Genomic DNA, 20,749 nt, shown 5'->3' on the forward strand with positions numbered 1-20,749 from the left:
TTCATGTCTTCAAGAAAACTTGAGAAGTTTTCAACAATTATTTCTTCAAATATTTTCTCTGCTCCTTTCTCACTCTCTTCTCCTTCTGAGACTCCCACAGTGCATATTTTGATCTGCTTGATGGTGTCCCATAGGTCCCTTAGGTGCTCGGTGAAAACAGTTTTCTTCAATCTTTTTTCTTTACGTTCCTCAGACTTGATAATTTCCATTGTCCTACTTCAAGTTTGCTGATTCTTTCTTTTGCCTCTCAGATCTGCTTTTGAATTCCTCTTCTAAATTTTTCATTTCAATTATTGTGCATTTCAGCTCACAAATTCTTTTTGGATTCTTTTTAGGTTTTCTGTCTATTGTTACTCCATTGTTCAACATATTGTTCATTCATTGTTTTCTTGACTTTCTTTTCTGCTTCTCTCTCTCTCTCTCTTTTTTTTTTTTTTTGGTGGCTGGCCAGTATGGGGATCCAAACCTTTGAACGTGGTGTTACTGGCACCACACTCCAACCAACTGAGCTAACCAGCTGGCCCCTGTTTTCTTGACTTTCTCCACATTTTCCTTTAGTTCCTTAAGCATCTTTAAGACAAATATTTTAAGCTTGTCTAGTAGATGTACCATCAGGCTTTTTTCAGGGACAGTTTCTGTTGGGTTTTTTTTTTCCTTTTAATGGGTTATAGGTTCCTGTTTCTTTGTATGCCTTGTGATATTATTTCGTTAAAAACTGGACATTTAAATCTAATAATGTAGTGACTCTGGAAATTAGATTTTCCCACTTCCCCAGGGTTTTCTGTTTTATGTTCTTGATTTTTATTTTTTCCTAATTGTTTTAGGCTGTCTCCATGCCAAGGATTGGCCTGAGGTGTAAACTTAAGGTCTTCTTACATCTTTTCTGAGTCTGTGCCTTTCCCTGGGTATGTAAAATCACTTTCTAATTTTCTCTGTGTATGCAATAGCTTTTGAATGTCCTGATCTTTTAAAAAATTTGTGTCTGTTTTCCTTTCCTCTTCTTTTTTTCATTCTTTTTGTTTTTCATATGAGATGAGGAATGTGCCAACATTGTAACAAGGTTTGAGGGAAGCACATCTCACACAATTGCATGTAAACCCAATCATGCTTATGAATGTGAAAAAGATCTAAATGTCATCATCTTTAATGTCTGGATCCCAAAAGGGGAAAAAGAGAAAAATGAAGGGGACAGAAAAGGGTGCCAGCCATTTAAACTCCCTGGAAGTTAGTTTAGCCACAGTGGGAAGAGCATGCAGCTACAGGAGGAGGGCCAACAAAGATGTTCACCCGTCTCTTTATCTGCACCTCTGTAATCAGAAGTTGTAATCACAACCAGAGAGCATGGATCCCTGATATTTGGAGACCAGAGTTCATTTTTGCCCATTTTAACTCCTGCGAGCTGTGTGCAGGTTGGTCCAGGAACATGTGCTCAGCTGCCTGCCATGAGGCCAGGGATGTGGGATGAGTAGCCACTAGTGTGCTAAGAGTTAAAATGGACTAGAATTAACTGAATTTTACTGTCCAAGCTTTTCCATGGAAATTCAAAGCCTTAAATAGACTCCAGAGTTAGAAAATAGTTATATCAAACAGGATGCCACTGTAATTGTCCAGATGGGGAGACAGATTCCTGGGGTTTCCTATTCTATCATTTTCCCAGAATCCTCCTCCTCATGAGAATTAGAGGCTTATCCTCTCCCAAACATAAGATCAGCCCAAGAAGCAGAACTCATAGCTCTTGCTCAAACTTTTAAGTTAGCCACCAATCTTAAAGTAAATATCTATACTTACAGTAAATATGCATTTGGGGTCTGTCATACTGTGTGACAAATGTGGAAAAACAGAGGCTTTCTAACATCAATGGGAACTACAATATCACATGGTAAACTAATTGCTGATTTATTAGCCATCTTAACTTCTCCAACAGATTTCTGTAATTCATTGTAGAGTTCATACCAAACAACAAGATGAAATATCTAAAGAAGATGAATTTGTACACCAAGCCATGAGAAAAGCTACCAAAGTTTTGATTGCGGAAATTGAAGCCCTGTTACTTCTATACAAGGACTTGTATTCACAATTTAAGGAATGTGCAACTCCACAAGGTTTAGAAAATTGGAAACCAAGGGGGCTTAAGAACACCATAGGAATATGGGAATCATAAAAATAGGATTATTCCCATACCTCAGCTGTTGCATGCTTGGATGGCTTTTTCATGCCACCAACAAATTCTTTTAAACAAAAGGAATATACTGAACACCTTGGAATCTTACAGCACTTGGAATAAGTATCAAATAATTCAGGATATAATACAAAGTTGTGCTGTTTGTCAGAAGTTACTTATAGGGAACACCTAAGTTAAGTCAAGGAAGCCTATGAGGGCAATGTTACCTGGGATCCGGTAGCAATAGACTTTTTAGAGCTTCTGCCCTCAGAAAGTAAAAGGTATTGATTGGTAATTTGTCTGAATTGCCCAAAGCATTCCTATCAGCTAATGCAGATGCTCAAATAGTGATAAAGGCATTTGAATTATATCATCTCAATCTTTGGAATTCCTAAATATCTGGAAACTAAGAGAAGCCATTTCATTTCCATGGTGACTTAAGAGCTCTGTAAAAATGCCAATAATTTACAACCCTTCTTATAATCTCCAATCTTCTGGACAAGAGGAATGAATGAACCACATGAAAAATGATTACATTGTATAATGTTGAATATACTAATTATCCTGATTTGAGCATCACATATTGCAAATGGGTATTGATATTCAACTCTGTATGCCACAGATATGTACAATCAACTATGTTAAAATTAAAAACAAAAATTAAAGTTCTGCATATATTACTGAACCAACCTAGTAGCGCAATGGATAGAAAGGAGAAAAATCATTTACCCAAAAAAACATGTCCAGCTGTCCAAATGGTGGTGATGTTTTCAGCTTGAAATAGTAAGATGATAGTGACCTTGATATAGCATAAATTTGTGTGTCCTCTCATGTGCAATTCCTATAAACCCAGCTTGGTTCTTCCCCAATGTCTCCTCTTGGTGTTGTACTTGTTTTTATTACCAGTTTTCATCCACATCTATTGGGGGATGGAACAATTGATTTTGCTTTTGTTTCTTGGCCAGGATTGTGAAAGTCTCATGAGAAGACATGGTGAGGAATGCAATCAGATACAATACTTAAAGAATTTGCTGTTTCTTTGGCCTCACTACACTATTGTGTGGCCAGACCCTGTAAAAATCCCCCTGAGGCGGTATGCCATTGATATTGACCAGAAAACAGTATCTACATCAAAGTGTTTCAATGACCAGGAAACAAAGTCTACATCAAAGTGTTCCAACAATAAACTGTATTGACACCATTACATAAATAAGCTAAAAATGGCCCTTATATTGTTACTTCTTCACAGCAGGCTAGAACCATTAGCTCAAAAGCCTACAGGCACCAAACTGAAATTTTTATACATTCAATTGTTTTAAACATAGAGCAACAAGCAGATTGTTATCCACTTAGAGACAGCTTGCTTTACTTACTCCACAAAACTATACCCAACATCTGCTAGACATAGATAAGACAAACCCTGTACGTATTAAAGAAAAACCCAAAACAAACCAAGTTGATGCTTGATATTTTATGCTCTCTGACCCAGAGACTTCTCATCTTGGTGCTGAATGACATCACCTAGGCAAATAAGCCCGACTCTTCGATTCACCTCTCTCCTGGGAGTTCCCTTGTCATCTTCCCTTTCTGGTGCTGACCTGGTACATCTGTCTCTGGATGATCACCTGCTGTGAGGAACTCTCCCTCCCAAGCAAACCTATCCAAGTGCCGCTCAAATAAAGTTCCTTATGTGCTACTGCCATCTCGTGGTCATGTCTTTTTTTGATGAGCCTCAAAATACTAGCACTCACTACAAGTGAGTTCTATAGGATTCTGGTTATGATCAAGCAGTTGGCATAAGATCGACCTCATCAGTAGGATAGTCAATTGGCAAATTGATCCTGGAAGGCCTTAAGTAATTGGGACTCAAAATTTAGAATACCTTTGCATCAGTTTGGCATTGTACCACTCTTTGCTATACTTCATTCTGTATTTTTTGTGGCCTCCTCCTGTACTTCATTAGCCTGGCCAAGTTATAGCACCAGTATTTGAGTGAATACACACCATTAGAACTGACTTTTGGGGTCAGAGATGTTCAGCTGCCTGGGAAAGATCAGCCAACCCATCTGGGTCCCTCACTAGGCAGGTGCTAGATGTAAGAACCATGGTCCTGAATAGGAAAAGGGGAAGAGTGTATGATTCTGGACCAATGGTGGGCTGCTCCAATTCCATAACAGACTGTAGTGGGAGGAGCTCCCCCTAGCTGGGCTGATGCTGTGGGGTAATCTGAGACAAGAGGACGTCCTTGTCCTTGGGGAACACTATGGCAGGCAAAGGAGCTGATAAGGCAGAGACATCAGATTGAGGTTGGTCTTGTAAGCACAGATGGGGGAGATACCTTTGCAAATAGCTCGCATGTTCGTGGGGTTGTGACGCAGTCAATTATGCCATTGTAGATGTTGTCATTCTATCCTTCCCTGGAAAGATATCAAGATCCCATCCATAGGCTTAGCCAGCTAAAGCATTTCTTAAAGTGACTAAAGACAAGGAAATTTATACCCCTACTTCTCCCAGAACTCCAAAGGAGGTCACTGTCCTGCTGAACAGGTACTCCAAAACTTAAGATGCATGCTGGACCTTGTACTAGTCAGCTTCTCATCAGCATGCCACCTGGAGAGAAGGTAGGAGCCCAAACTCCTAAGGAGAAGAAAGACTAAAGGGAAGGCCCTAGGGAGGAGGACTGGTGCCCTCTAGAAGAAAAGGAAGCATGGCGTCACCACAATAGTGACTGGGATAATTTTCCCTCTGCTTTGCTGGTAACCACTCTCAAAGTATTACAGAGAGAAAAGACTAAAGGAAAGCCCCAAGAAGGAGGCACTATTCTTACTTGGTGGAGAAGACACATCCTCTCTCTCACCCTGAGGCCCAGTCTCTCCTTAGGGATCTAGCCCAGAAATCAACTGAAAAAGGGGCTGCCTAGCTATATAGAATATACCTGGTAAGGAGCTAGCTCCATCTAAAGGGGGCCAACATTAAACAATTGGCTGCCATAGTATAAGATGGAAAAATGGTGTTCCTATTAAAGGATCCTGTACAATACATGTGGAAGGTTGTACTTACCCCCAGAGGAGGCTTTGGACCCTGATTCAAATATACCTTGTTGATGTGGATTTTTATGGCTTGGAAGGCTTCCCATGCTATATTAGACCTTATAATAGCCTGGGCTAACTGTCAACGGAAAATGTTAGCCAGGGCTAACAATCTCTTCCACCTGTTGGAGATGTTGGAGAGGGCTTATCATGCAACACATTATGTGTGGCATGTTGACTTGGGAAGTCTAGAGGAGGTTGAATTGAGTCCTGAATCCACCTAGTTGTTTTTCAGGAGGGCTCCTGACAAATACGAGTACATGTCCTCTTTACTGGCTATGATGACTAATGCTAAAACGTTAAAGAGGCCATAGATGCCCTGGGTTTAATAGAAACTCATGAAAGACAAACTCAGAGCCAAGTGCTGCTTGTTAATTCAACAAACAATACTCCACCTGGCCTAAACACAAAATTACTATCGAGAGCAAGGTCACCTCCCTCTTAGGCCAAACAAACCACCTACAGGCAGAGCCCTGCTTAAAAGTGAACCCTGAGATGAACAACAGAGGTTATAATGAACCCTAAAGGACAAGAAGGTCACAAATTGGATGTGTTGTGAGGTTGTCACCCAGGAAAGGAACCAAACACTTAGTTAAGAATTTTAACAGAGTCTTTATTAGCCAGCTGGTGACTGCCTCCCCAGGTATTTTGGTGGGAGAGCAGCCCCGAGGCTTGGTCTTGTGGAGTTTATAAAGGCAAAAACCACATTCCGTTGGCACACGGGTTCGTACAGGTACAAAAAACAAGCTAGGTCTCTAGGTTACAGGTGCAGAAGGCAAGCTAGGTCACAGAAGTCAAAGTGAGCAGTTAAAGCAATCAAGCATAAAAATTTTCATTGTGTATGGTTTGTTTCTATGCAATGGTTTCTGTTTTCAACGGTTTCTCACGCAGTGGGGGTTTAGTCTGTTATAGTTCCCGTTTCTATGAGAAGGTCAATGGTTTCTCATGTGGAGGGGATTTAGCCTGTGTCTACCTAAGATGGTGTTGGTAATGTTCAGGGTTCTCTGTTATAGATATCTATGGTAAATTGGTCAACAATTACAATACTTACTAGAGTTAGATTACAACCTATTGCAGGCTTCCCTGTTGAAGGCAGTTTTACCTTCCATACTTGTTCCTGATCTCTGTCAGTGGCAAGGACCCACTCCCACAAAGGGATCCAGTGGTCATGGAAGTGGGCCGCTTCTGGCAGAAAATTATCCTTTTATCACATTAACTGTGGTTTGGGCTCCAAAAAGTAAACAAAGTTGGCTGACTCTGTTGGACATGGATACCCAAATCTCCCTAATCCAAAAAAAAAGTGCTCATGTCTTTTTTTTTTTTTTTTTTAAATTTTATTTTGTCGATATACATTGTGGCTGATTATTGCTCCCCATCACCAAAACCTCCCTCCCTCCTCCCTTCCCCCCTCCCCCCCAACAGTGTCCTTTCTGTTTGCTTGTCGTATCAACTTCAAAAAAGTGCTCATGTCTTAAAGGGACCCCCCCACACACACAGTGAGCAGCTTTGATGGAGGATTAATTATAGGAGAAATTACTAGTTAACTACTGAAATTGCTAAAGATGTTTCTGTCCTAGTTGTTCTCCATCCCCCACCCCCAGACTATCTCTTTTCCCATTAACAGAATGGGCCTCCTCAGTCAGCAGGTCACCTCATGGAACAAGCCTAAGGCTTTTACACGACTGGTGTGCACTGCCCAGTGGGAACCAGTTAACCTTCCCCGATTAGTGTAGAAGGTAAATACACCACAGTACTGTTTAAGGTAAGGCACTGAAGGATTACAGACACTCATAGCTGACTTAATTAAAGAACGGGTATTTATTCTTGCTATCTCACCTTTCAATTCATCTATATGGCCTGTGCTCAAAGCCACTACTGAGTGGAGGCTAACTATAGACTAAAGAAAGTTAACAAAACTGTTCTTTTTATTAGAGCACCCCTACCAAATGTTGTTGCCTTAGGGATGCCATTCAAAACAATATAAATAAATGGTTTGTAGTTATAGACTTGGCTAACATGTTCTATTCAGTAAAAATTTCACAGAAGAGTCAATTACAACTCACCTCCACTTTTGAGGATCAACAGAACACCTTTACTTAGTTGCCCATGGCAAATTTAAATAGCCCCGTGATTGCACATAGTCTTTGCAAACAGAACCTAAATGCCTGTCCTGCACTTTCACTAGCAACTTGGCTTTGGCATTATATAGATGGCATTCTCTTCACTGGACCTGACCAAGACTCTGTCTTACAGGCCATTACAACTGTGGGTAGATAACTCACTAAGAGGGGATGGGCAACTGCCGTGCATAAGGTACAAGGCTTCTCACAGACTTAAATTTGGGGGCTATATTTGGAACTTAAAAAGGCAAACTATTCCAAATCTGATAAAAGACAAGCACTTAGTGCTCCAACCTCCCACATTGGTAAAGGAGGCCTAACATTTGGTAGGAATGTTTGGATTTTGGTTCCAACACATTCCTCACTTCCAATATTTGCTGGTCCCTATATATTGAGAAGTCCATAAATCTTTCATTTTTTTCAGTGGGGACTTGAGCAACAACAGGCACTAGATAAACTGAAGAAGGCTATTACTTTGGCAGTCCTGCTAGTGCCCTGAGGACAGGACTTACAATTAGAAATTTCAACCACGTCTTAGTCCATTTTGTGCTGCTATAACAGAACACCAGAGACTGGGCAATATATAAAGAAAAGAAATTTATTTTTCACAGTTCTGGAGGCTGAGAAGTCTAAGACTGAGGGGCCCACATCTCATGAGGGCCTTCTTGTGGCATCATGGAAGGCATCATATGGCTAGAGAGCACACAGATGGGAAAATGGGGCAGAACTCATCCTTTTGTAAGGAACATACTCCTGTGATAACATCATTAATCCATTCACCTAATTCAATCTTAAAGGTTTCATCTCTCAACTCTGTAGCATTGGGATTAAGTTTCTATCACACGAACCGTGTGAGACACATTCAAACCATGGCAGGCCACTCCAAGATTTACTTCCTGGAGCTTCTGGGCCAAATAAACAGGTAAATGCCTATGCATGGGATTTTGGTGTACACAGCTCCCAGCCTCGGCCCAAAGTTATTCACCACTAGGGAGGCAACTCCTGGCAGTGTACTGTCACTTATTAAAACTGAAGTCCTTACTGGGCCAGTCAATTACCCTATGGATTGAGATTCCTAGTATGCCCTGGGTAGTGAGAAAAGCTCCCTGTAAAGTTGGATCAGTAATAGAAATCTCCTTATTAAAATGGAAATGGTATTTGCAAGACAGAGATAAACCTGGCCATATTAGAGTGTCACAACTCCATGATAATCACAAACCTTGCCACTGAGGTTAACTTGCCAAAATCCCCAGAAGTGCCTTCCCCTCTTGCTCAGTGAGGAGTGAAGAAAGCATGGTCAACAAACAAGAGAACAAGAAAATGATGGTCTGTCTTCACTGATAAAGTAAGCATGATGTACAAGGGAGCCAGACAATGGACAGCCACGGCCTATCACCCCTACTCAAATATTCTGATTTGCATGAGGGAGATAGACAAAATGCCCAGGGGGCTGAACTGCATGTAATACTCTGAGCAATAGACTATGCCCTTGACAAACATTTTCTTAAGTTTATTATTTTCACTGACTCCTGGTTGATGGCTAATGGACTAACTTGGTCAGGACTCTGGCAAAATCACGGCTGGAAAACACAAGGTCAAGACATTTGCAGTGAAGAGATATGGGAAAAAATTGCCACATTAGCTCCCTCTTTGCCCATCTTGGTGCACCATACTTTGGCTAATACCAAACAAAACACAGAGAAGTCATGATAAAATACCAAAGCTGACAAACTAATGAGATCATCAAAACAGGTAAGCCTCTGAGGAGGTAGAGTCCCCAGAACTGTTGGATGAGCCTTTTGCCAGGCACTGTATTAGTCAGTTTACTGTTGCTTATGACATAATACCTGAAACTGGGTAATTTATAAAGAAATAGAATTTATTTCTTACAATTCTAGAAGTTGGGGAGTCCAAGGTCCGGGGAGCACAGCACATCTGGTGAGGGGCTTCTTATTGGTAGGAACTTTCTACAAGTCCTGTGGTGACACAGGCACATGGTGAGAATGGCAAGAGTGTTAATGTGCTCACCTGCTTTTCTTATAAAGTCACAGGTCCACATCCATGATAATCCATTAAACCATTAGCCATTAATTTGTTAACCATTAATACATTTGTTAACCATACATTTTTTAACCATTGATGGACTCCTTGTACTGAGTGTTCCCCCAAAACTTAGCCCCCACTGTGACAGTGTTAAGACATAGGGGAAATCCTATTATGGTAATTGAAGGGTGGAGCCTTGAAGAGCTGATTAGATTGTAGGAGCATGTCATAGTGAATGGATGTATTTATGTTATAAGTGACAGCAATGGACTAATACAATGGGTTAATCCATTCATGAGAACATAGTCCTCATGATCCAACCACTCTTAAAGGCCTCACCTTTCAGCACCGCTGCACTGGGAATCAAGCTTCTACATGGTCTTTGGAGGGGACAAGCATTCAACCCACATCAGTACCCTGACAGTCAAGGCCTTTGGGCTTCATGGGATTATGAAAATGAATTGTTAATGTAGGAGTCAACCCAGTAAACAAACATTTACACAAAGTGTCTTTGGTTGAATGTCCCCCCAATATGCAATCCCCACTGTAACTATTGAGGGTGAGAAATCCTATCAGGATAATTGAAAGGTGGGGCCTTGAAGAGGTGATTAGATTATAGGACCATGCTGAAGTGAACAGATTAAAAATGGTGGGGAGGCATGGTTCTGAGGGCTTTAAAAGGAGAGTGCATTAGAGGTTAGTCTTTCTCTGCTCCACCATTTTCACAATGTGATATGCTGTCATCACTGTCACCACCACCAAGGCTCTCACCATGTGTTCCCTGGACTTTGGACTTCCCAGCCTTTGAACTGTAAGCAATAAATATTGTTTTCTTTATAAATTACCCAGTTCTGTGTATTTTGTTATAAGCAACAGAAATGGACAAATACATAAAGCCATCAGGGACTGTACCACATGCCAGAAATGTAGACACTGGAGAAATTTATAGAAGAGAAAGGCTACATTAGAACTGGAAAATTGACTTCATTGGGCCTCTTTCTGCACCAGCAGAAGCTGCAAAATATGCCTTACCAATACATAGTAGGCCTTCTATTGGCTTACGCGTGTAAGGCACCAACCTTTCCGAATGTTATTGGGTGGTTAACAAAACAGCTTTTACAGACTTTCGGAGTGCCACAAGTTATACATTGAGATCAAGGCTACCACTACACTTCAAAGCAAATGCAACAATGGGCTTTACAAAATAACATTGCTTGAGCTTTTCACTTGCCATATTGTCCTACAGCAGTAAATATCACAGAAAGATGTAATGGGTTTTTAAAACAAGGGCTATTGGGCCAGCCCTGTGGCTTACTCCGGAGAGTGTGGCGCTGATAGCGCCGAGGCCGTGGGTTTGGATCCTATATAGGATGGCCAGTTGAGGCTGAGCGTGGTGCTGCCAACACCGAGCCAGGGGTTAAGATCCCCTTACTGGTCACACACAAAAATAAAATAAAATAAAATAAAAATAAAACAAGGGCTATTGAGAGAACTTGGAGGACAGTGGTCCCACAAATAGTCAAAAATACTGTCCATAGTCCTAATTACATTAAATTCACACCCCCTATGGCACAACTACACCATATTTAAATTCACAACAAACCAGGAGACCACCAACAGAGATGCTGCAACCTCTGCTGTTGTATACACCACACCAGACATAACACAATTAACAATTTTGGCAGATATGGGAGCCCCGACAAAACCGTCTACAGAAAAGAAACATTCATCTGATACTTTCAATTTTCCTTTCTCCCTTATAGAAAATCCAGAGCCTAGCCACTTCCTCTTCAATCTCTTCAATCCTGACGAGAACCTGAGGTGAACCACCAACTTTGGAATCATCCTCAGCCTGTGTCTGCTCATCATCTAGCATAAGTGAAGCAAACCACCCACTGCTATCTGGAGAGAGAGAGAGGGGTGCGGGGGGAGACATTCTCATCTGTCACCCACATACTTTGTGTATTAGTCCGTTTTTGTGTTGCTATAATAGAATACCTGAAACTGGGTAATTTATAAAGAAAAGAGGTTTATTTGGCTCACAATTCTGGGACAGCTGCATCTGGTGCAGGCCTCAGGCTGCTTCTACTTATGGCAGAAAGCAGCAGACAGCCAGTGAGCACAAGATCTCATGGAGAGAGGAAGCAAGGGGGGCAAGAAGGGCCAGGGTCCTTTAAACAACCAGCTTTTGAGGAAACTAATAACAGCAAGAACTCATTCACTACCCCCTTCCCCCCCACCCCGGGAGGGTATTAATCTATTCATGAGGGATCCACCCCCTTTGACCCAAACAGCTCTCAACACTGCCACGTGCCTCACTGGGGATCAGATTTCGATATGAGCTATTTCAACAACATATCCAAACTGTATCACTTTGCTCCTCTAAAGGCACTGTGTAACAAATCTGGGTCTGTTTCTAACACTCAGGAGGTGGAGCTAATTGCCCCTGGGCAATAACAGGGTACAATCAGATCCACTACTATTGGTCACAGATGACTTCTGACTTTAACCCCTACTCTGTGCTGTACCTCTTCCTGCCTGAGAAGTTCTTGTCCTCACTAGTGTTAACTACACATCCATTGGTGGATCACTTTAGCATGCCACATGCATATCACACGGAGACACACAACACTGGTCACACTGGGGACAATGAGAACCACTCTACTCATTATTCAGATTTGTCAGTGCTACTAACATGACCACAGATATCAACACTGAGGCTAGCACTCTACCTCCCATGTCTACTACTGCTAGCTATATCCCTCCCAGCTAAGGTAGACTCTGTAATACTGCTGATGACTCATAGGTGCTTTCTAAGCCAATTTTTACTTCAAATCAAATGAAACTCACTATTATTAGTTAGTGCAATCAGGCAAATAGAGCAATGCACCACTATCTATCAAGTCTCATTTAAGGAATGCCCAGAGATAGTATGCACCCAATATTACAACAAAAATGTTCGTGATTGTTGTAATCAAATTAAAAACATTGTAATCCAGAATAAACACCAACAACCCCCCCCCCCAGGATTACAGAGATGAAATTATAACTCCTACCAATCACTTGGATGATGATAAACGTTAACCCTGCCAACAACGTACACCCTTACAACTATTGGTCTGTTTTCCTATTAATTATAATGATTTCTCTCCTCATCCAGTACAAGCCCCATTTATTGAGATGGAAAGAAATTGGCACTTTACCATGAACTTCATCTGTGATAGTTAATTTTATGTGCCCAGATATTTGGTCAAACATTAATTCTGGATATTTCTGTTATGACGTTTCTGTGAAGGTGTTGTTTTCCTGGGATGAGATTAACGTTTAAATCAGTGGACTTTGGGATGGATGTCAGCAAGATGGTGGAATAGGACTCTCCAGCATTTGTTCCCCCAAAGAAACATCAATTTGAACAACTATACTCATGAGAGTACCCTCACAAGAGCTAAGGAAATAAGGTGAGAGAATACAGCACCTGGGAGTAGCATAAACATAAGAAAAGACACATTGAAGAGGGTAGGAAGGACAGTTTTATGTTACCTTTGTCATCCCTCCCCCAAGCCCAGGTAGCACAGTGTGGAGAGAGTTACCCTCCACTTGGGGGAAAGAGAGGGAAGTAAGCATCAGACCTTGCCTTTGACCTCCAAAACGGGCCCCCTCCAGTAAAACTCAGCAGCAAGCAGGTCCCCACAACCCTAGACGTTAGTCCAGTACCCATGAACTGAGCCTCCAGATTTGTCCTGGTGCCAGGCAGGATCCCGCAGCCTCAGGCTCTAGGCCTAGGCCTGCATGGCAAACTTGGTCTCTGGGCTGCCCCACTGTCAGGATAACCCAGAAACCCCAGGCTCCAGACTGCCCTCGGTTCCAGGCTGGCCCCAGAGGCCTCCAGGCTCCAGACTGCCCCCATTGCCAGGTCAACCCCAGTATCTCCAGGTTCTAGACTGCCTCCAGGACGGGAATGGCCCCATGGCCACAGGCTTCAGGCATGCCCCAGCACCAGGATGCCCCCCAAAGCCTTAGTTCATCACACTGGTACCTACAGACCCGGTTTCCATGCCAGCCCCTGCAGATACAGGATTGAGGCCCACACAGTGCCAAGCTAGCCTCTGAGACCCCAGGCTTCAGACCTGCCCCACCACCGGGCTAATCCCAGTGGCCCCAGATTGCAGGCTGGTAGCCGCAGATTGAACCTCCAAGACTTCCCTCGTGCTAGGCAGGATACTGCAGCCCCAGGCTCTAGGCCTGCCCAGTGGACTTGGTCCTCAGGGCTCCCCCAGCACGAGGCAGGCCCCAGTGGCCCTAGGCTCCAGACTGTTCCCAGCACCAGCCTGGCCTCAACAGCTCTAGACTTCAAGCCCACCTCAGCACTAGGTCACCCCCTGCAGTCCTAGTCATCAGGCAAGCACCGGCAGACCCAGCCTCAAAGCCACCCCCTACAATTTAGGATCCAGGCCCACCCAGTGCCAAGATTGGTCCCACGCTTAAGGCCCATCCCAGTGCTACATTGGCACCCTTTGCCTCAAATACTAGGCAGACACCTGTGAACACAGGCTCCAGGCCTGCCCTGTGCCAGGTTGGCTCCCATGATTCTGGCCCCCTGCAGCTCCACACTCCTCAAGGCAGACCCAGGATCCAGCTTTCCTCTAGCAAGCCCTGGGTCCAGGCCTGTCCCAGTAGACCCCAACACTAAATAAGCCCCATGGATCCAGGCTCCAGGAATGCCTCTGTGTATCCAAGACATGGGCCAGCTCTGAGGCCCCAGGACCTAGGTCAGCCCTTGCAGACCTAGCCTCAAGGCCAAGACCTACACACTAAGCCTCCAGAACAGCACTAGTGGACATAAGTTCCAGGTTGGTCCCCACAGTCCCAGACTGCAGATGATTTCCAAGCCACCAGACCAGTGCCCATGATCCTAGGCTCCAGGCCAGCCCCTGTGGACCCAGGCTCTGTGCCAGCCCCAGCACCATGCCAACTTCAGGTCCAGGTGGGTCCTTGTGGCCTCAGACTCCAGAGAACACAGGGTCTAAGCCTGCTCCAGCAGACCCAGGGTCCAGACCCACCCAGTGGAACACAGTGCCAGGCCAGACTCTGTGGACTGAGGCTCCAAGAACACTCCTACAGACCCAGGGTCCAGGGTCTAGGACCCAGAACTGATGCCATGGACTCAGGCTCTAGGCCTGTTCCTGTGGTCCCAGATGCCAGGTCTGCCCCAGTGACAGGACAGTTCCCATGGACTCAGGCTCCAGCCCCACTCCAGTGACAAGGCAGCCCCTGAAGACCCAGGTTTCAAGCCAACCTCTGCAGATATAGGCTTCAGGCCTACTCTCATGGACCCAGACTCCAGGCCCATCCCCACAGATCCAATCAACAGGTACACACCAGTGGATCCAGGCTCCAGGATCAAGAAAATACAGAGGAACAATTCAATGAAATCAGGAAAACAATAAATGACTAAAGGGAGAAATTTAACAGAGATTGAAATTATATATATATATATATATATATATATATATATATATATATCTTCAAACGGAAATTCTGGAGCTGAAAAATATAATGAATGAAATGCAAAATGCAATAAAGAGCATTAATAGCAGAATTGATCTGGCATAAGAAAGAATCTGTGAACTCAAAGACAGGTCATTTGAAAATATACAATCAGAGTAGAAAAAGATAGAATGAAAAGGAACAAAGAAAGCATATGGGACTTATGAGATATCATCAAAAGAGCAAATGTTTGAGTTACAGGAGTTTGTGAAGGAGAAGAGAAAGACAAAGGGATAGAAAGCTTATTTAAAAAAAATAATAGCAGGCTGGCCCGTGGCTCACTCAGTAGAGTGCGGTGCTGATAACACCAAGGCCACGGGTTCGGATCCTATATAGGGATGGCCAGTTTGCTCACTGGCTGAGCATGGTGCTGACAACACCAAGCCAAGGGTTGAGATCCCCTTACCGGTCATCTTTCAAAAAAAAAAAAATATATCAGAAAATATTCCAAATTTAGAGAAATGTATAAATATCCTGTTACAGAAAGGTCAGAGGTCTTCAGCCAGATTCACTCTAAACAAAACTACAATAAGGCATATTGTAATGAGACTGTCAAAAATCAAGGACAAAGAGAGGATCTTAAAAGCGGCAACAGACAAGAAGAAAACAAAATATAAGAGAGTTTCAATAAGGCTAGCAGCGGATTTCTCAGCAGAGACTTTACAGAACAGGAAAGAGTGGAATGAAAGTGCTGAAAGAAACTGCCAACCAAGAACACTGTATCCAGCAAAGCTATCCTTCAGAAATGAAGGCAAGATAAAGACTTTCCCAAATAAACAATAGCCGAGGGAGTTCATTTCCACCAGACTTGTCTTACTAGAAATACTAAAGGGAATGCTTTAAGCTGAAAAAAAAGATGCAAATTCATAAAATGAAAGCATATGAAAGTATAAAACTCACTGGTAAAAGTACACAGTCAATTTCAGAATACTCTAATACTGTAATGATGATGGGAAAATTATATCTTAAATCTTCAGTATGAAGATTTAAAGACAAAACTATTCGAAGTAATAATAGCTAAAATAATTGGTTAAGGGATATACAATATAAAAGGATGTACATTGTGACAGCAAAATTTTAAATGTGAGGAGGGGAGTGGAGTAAAATTGTAGTTTTTTTTTTATTTGATCAAAGTTCAGTAGTTATCAGTTTAAAATAGCTGTTATAACTATGGGATGTTTCTAGTAAGCCTCATGGTAACCACAAAACAAAAGCCTATAGTAGGTATACAAAAAAGATAAAAAGTAAGGAATCAAAGAATAGCACTAGAAAAAAATCACTTTATCACAAAGAAAGGCAACAAAAGAGGAAGAAAAGAACAAAGATATACTAAACAACCAAAAAAAATAATAAAATAGACATACTAAGTCCTTACCTATCAATAATTACCTTGAATGTAAATGGTTACATTCTCCAATAAAAAGACATAGAGTGGCTGAATGGATTTTAAAGAAAAACAAAACAAAAACAAGACCCAACTATAAAAGACTTGCTCCTCCAAAGGACACACATAGAATGAAGGTGAAGGTGAAGGAATAGAAAAAGATATCCCATGCAAATGGAAACCAAAAGAGAGCAGAAATAGCTGTATTTATACTAGATAAAATAGACTTTAAGTCAAAGATTGTAAAACTAGAAAAAAAAGGTTATTACATAATGATAAAGGGGTAAATTCATCAAGAGAATATAGCAATTGTAAATATATGTGCACCCAACATCAGAGTACCTAATTATATAAAGCAAATATTAATGGATCTGAAGGGAGAGACACATGGTAATAAAATAATAGCAGGGGACTTTAATAATCCACTTTCAGCAGTGGATAGATCATCAGGACAGAAAATCGGTAAAGAAACATTGGACTTAAATTATGCTTTAGACCAAATGGACCCAACAGACATACAGAACATTCCATCCAATAGCAGCAGAATATACATACTTCACAAGTGCACATAAACCATTCTCCAGGATAAATTATATGTTAGGCCACAAAACAAGTCTTAACAATTAAAGAGGATTGAAATCCTATCAAGTATCTTTTCTGACCACAATGGTATGAAACTAGAAATCAAGAACAGGAGGAATTTTAGAAAATTCAAATATACATGGAAATAGACAATATGCTCCTGAACAACCAATTGGTCAAAACGAAATTAAAAGTTAAATTAAAAAATATCTCAAGACAAATAAAAATAGAAACACAACATAGCAAACATATGAAATGCAGTGAAAGCAATTCTCAGAGGGAAGCTTATAGCAACAAGCACCTACATTTAAAAAAAAGAGAAAACAAATAATCTGATTAAAAATAAGCAAAGGAGCTGAATAGACATTTCTAAAAGGAAGACATACAAATGGCCAACAAGTATATGAAAAAATGCCCAACATCACTAATCATCAGGGAAATGCAAATCAAAACCATATTAAGAAATCATCTCACCCTAGTTAGACTGGCTATTATCAAAAAGACAGAAAATAGCAAATGCTGGCAAGGATGCAGAGAAAGGACAACCCTCTACGCTGTTGGTGGGACTGCAAATTAGTACAGCCATTAATGGAAAACAGTATGGAGGTTTCTCAAACAACTACAGATAGAACTATCATAAGAGTCAGCAATCCCATTACTGGGTATATAGGCAAAGGAATGGAAATCATCATGTCAAAGGGAAACCTACACTCCCATGTTTATTGCAGCTCTATTTACAATAGCCAAGACATAGAACCAACCTAAATGTCCATCATCAGATGATTGGATAAGGAAAATGTGTGGTATACATACACAATGGAATACTACTCATCCATAAAAAAGAATGAAATTCTGCCATTTGCAGCAACATGGATGAGCTTGGAGAAAATTATGTTAAGTGAAAGAAGCCAGGCACAGAAAAAGAAACACTGTGCGTTCTCACTCATAAGTAGGAGCTAAAAAACAAACAAACAAACAAAGAAGGAAAGAAACAAACAAAAAAGAAATGAAAAAAGAGACAAAGAAAAACAAAAAAAGAAAAAATAGACAATAATACGCTGAACTTTTAAAAGGAGAGAATAGAACTGTGGTTACTAGAGGGGGGCAGGGGGAAGGAAAGGGGATTAGGGAGAAATTGGTTAATGGAAATAAACACTGAATATGTTTTGTAATGATGCATATGATAACTATCCTGATTTGATCATCACATATTGTTCACGAATACTGACAGTCAACTCTACCCCACAAATATTTATAATCAATTATGTTTCAATAAAAGAAGAAAGATCCCAGATAAACAGCCTAATGTTACACATTGAGAAACTAAAAAAAAAAAAAAAAAAGAAAAGAAAAAAGTAATCCCAAAATTAGCAGAAGAAAGGAAATAATTAAGATCAGAGCAGAAATCAATCAAATAAAATAGAGACTAGAGAAACAACAGAAAAGATCAATAAAACTAAAAGCTGATTTTTAAAAAAGATAAACAAAATTGACAAACCTTTAGCTAAACACTAGACTAAGAAAAAAAGAGAGAAGACTCAAATTAAATCAGAAATGCAAGAGGAGACATTGTAACTCATACCATAAAATACAAAGACTACTATAAACAATTACACATGCACAAATTAGATAACCTAGAGGAAACGAATAAATTCCTAGATACATACAACCTACCAAGACTGAATCATGAAGAAATAAAATCTGAATAAACCAATAATGAGTAAGGAGATTGAATCAGTAATAAAAAGTCTCTAGTCAAAGGAAAGCTCAGGACATGATGACTTCATTGCTGAATTCTACCAAACATTTAAAGAACTAATACCAATCCTTCTCAAACTCTTCCAAAAATTGAAGAAGAGGGAACACTTCCAAACTCATTTTAAGAGGCCAGCATTACCCTGATACCAAAGCTATACAAAGACACTACAAGAAACAAAATTACAGGCCAACATCCTAGATGAATATAGATGGAAAGATCCTTAACATAAAACCAGCAAACCAAATTCAACAGCACATTAAAAAGATCATTCACCACAATCAGGTGAGATTTATCTCTGGAATGCAAGGATGATTCAATATATGCAAATCTATATATGTGATGCACCACATTAACAGAAGTAGGAACAAAAACCATATAATCATCTCAATAGATGCAGAAAAAGCATTTGACAAAATTCAACATATCATAATAAAAACTCTCAACAAGTTAGGTATGGACAGAGTGTACCTCTCAACACAATAAAGGCCATGTATGACAAACCCACAGCCAACATCACACTCAACAATGAAAAGTTGAAAGTCTTTTCTCTAAGATCAGGAAGAAGACAAGGATGCCCACTCTCACCACTTCTATTCAACATAGTATTGGGAATCCCAGGCAGAGCAATTAGGCAAGAGAAAGAAAGAAAAGGCATCCAGATTGGAAAGAAAGAAATTAAATTGTCCCTGTTTGGAGGCAACATTATCTTATAAATAAAACCCTAATGACTCCCCCAAAGACTGTTAGAACTAATAGACAAATTCAGTAAAGTTGCTGGATATAAAATCAACATACAAAAATAAGTAGCATTTCTATATACTAACAACAAACTATCCAAAAATGAAATTTTAACAAAATCCCATTTACAATATCATAAAAAACCAAAATATTTAGGACTAAATTAAAGCAACGAGGTAAAAGACCTGTTTGCTGAAAACTAAAAGCATAAAGGAAAGAAACTGTTAAAATGTCCCTACTATCCAAAGCAATCAACAGATTTAATGTAATCCCTATCAAAATTTTGATGACATTTTTCACAGACATAGAAAACAACCCCAAAATTCACATAGAACCAAAAAAAGACCTCTAATGTCCAAAGCAATCCTGGGCAAAAAGAACAAAACTGGAGACATCACAGTACCTCACTTCAAAATATATTACAAAGCTAGAGTTATCAAAACTGTATGGGTACTGGCATAAAAACATACACACAGACCAGTGGAACAGAATAAGGAGCCCAGAAATAAGTCCATGCATTTATAGTCAATTGATTTTTGACAAAGATGCCAAGAACACACAATTGGGAAAGGACAGTCTCTTCAATAAAGTGTTAGGACAACTGGATATCCACATGCAGAAGAATGAAATTAGACCCTTATCTCACAACATGTACAAAATAAAATTAAAATTTATTAAAGTCTTAAATGTAAGATCTGAAACTGTAAAATTACTAGAAGAAAACATAGGGGAAAAGCACCATGAAATTGGTCCGGGCAATAATATTTTGAATATTAACTCAACAGCACAGGCAACAAAAAGAAAAATAGATAAATAGGATGATATCAAACTAAAAACCTACTGCACAGCCAAGGAATCAATCAACAGAGTGAGGAGACAAATTATAAAATGGGAGAAAATATTTGCAAACTGTACATCTGATAGGGGGTTAATATCCAAAATATGTAAGGAACTCAAACAACTCAATAGTAAAAAACCCAAACAATCCAATTAAAAAATGGGCAAAAGATCTGAATAAACATTTCTCAAAAGAAGACATACAAATGGCCAATAGGCCATGGAAAAATGCTCAAAATCACTAATGACCAGGGAAATAAAAACTAAAACCACTATGAGATATCACCTCACACCTGTTAGAATGGCTATTATCAAAAAAATGAAAGATAAGTGTCGGAGAGAATGTGGAGAAAATGGAACCTTTGTACACTCTTGTTGGGAATGCAATTAGTACAGTTGTTATGGAAAACAGTATGGAAGTTTCTCAAAAAATTAAAAATAGAATTACTATATGATTCAGCAGTCCCTCTTCTGGGTACACACTTTAAA

General features: G+C 40.5%; 1 non-coding gene and 1 pseudogene across 1 annotated transcript; both read right to left on the bottom strand.

Annotated features, from left to right (window-relative positions):
• Positions 1-1,026: 1,026 nt before the first annotated feature.
• LOC134368845 (small nucleolar RNA U13) lies at positions 1,027-1,127 on the bottom strand. Its single transcript, XR_010022536.1, has one exon. It is a non-coding gene; the product is annotated as a small nucleolar RNA U13 (small nucleolar RNA).
• Positions 1,128-3,002: 1,875 nt separating this feature from the next.
• Positions 3,003-3,153, bottom strand: LOC134366579 (large ribosomal subunit protein eL39-like; annotated as a pseudogene).
• Between the last annotated feature and the right edge of the window lie 17,596 nt (positions 3,154-20,749).

Source organism: Cynocephalus volans, chromosome X (genome assembly GCF_027409185.1).
Source record: "Cynocephalus volans isolate mCynVol1 chromosome X, mCynVol1.pri, whole genome shotgun sequence".
In the NCBI taxonomy this organism is placed as follows: Eukaryota; Metazoa; Chordata; class Mammalia; order Dermoptera; family Cynocephalidae; genus Cynocephalus; species Cynocephalus volans.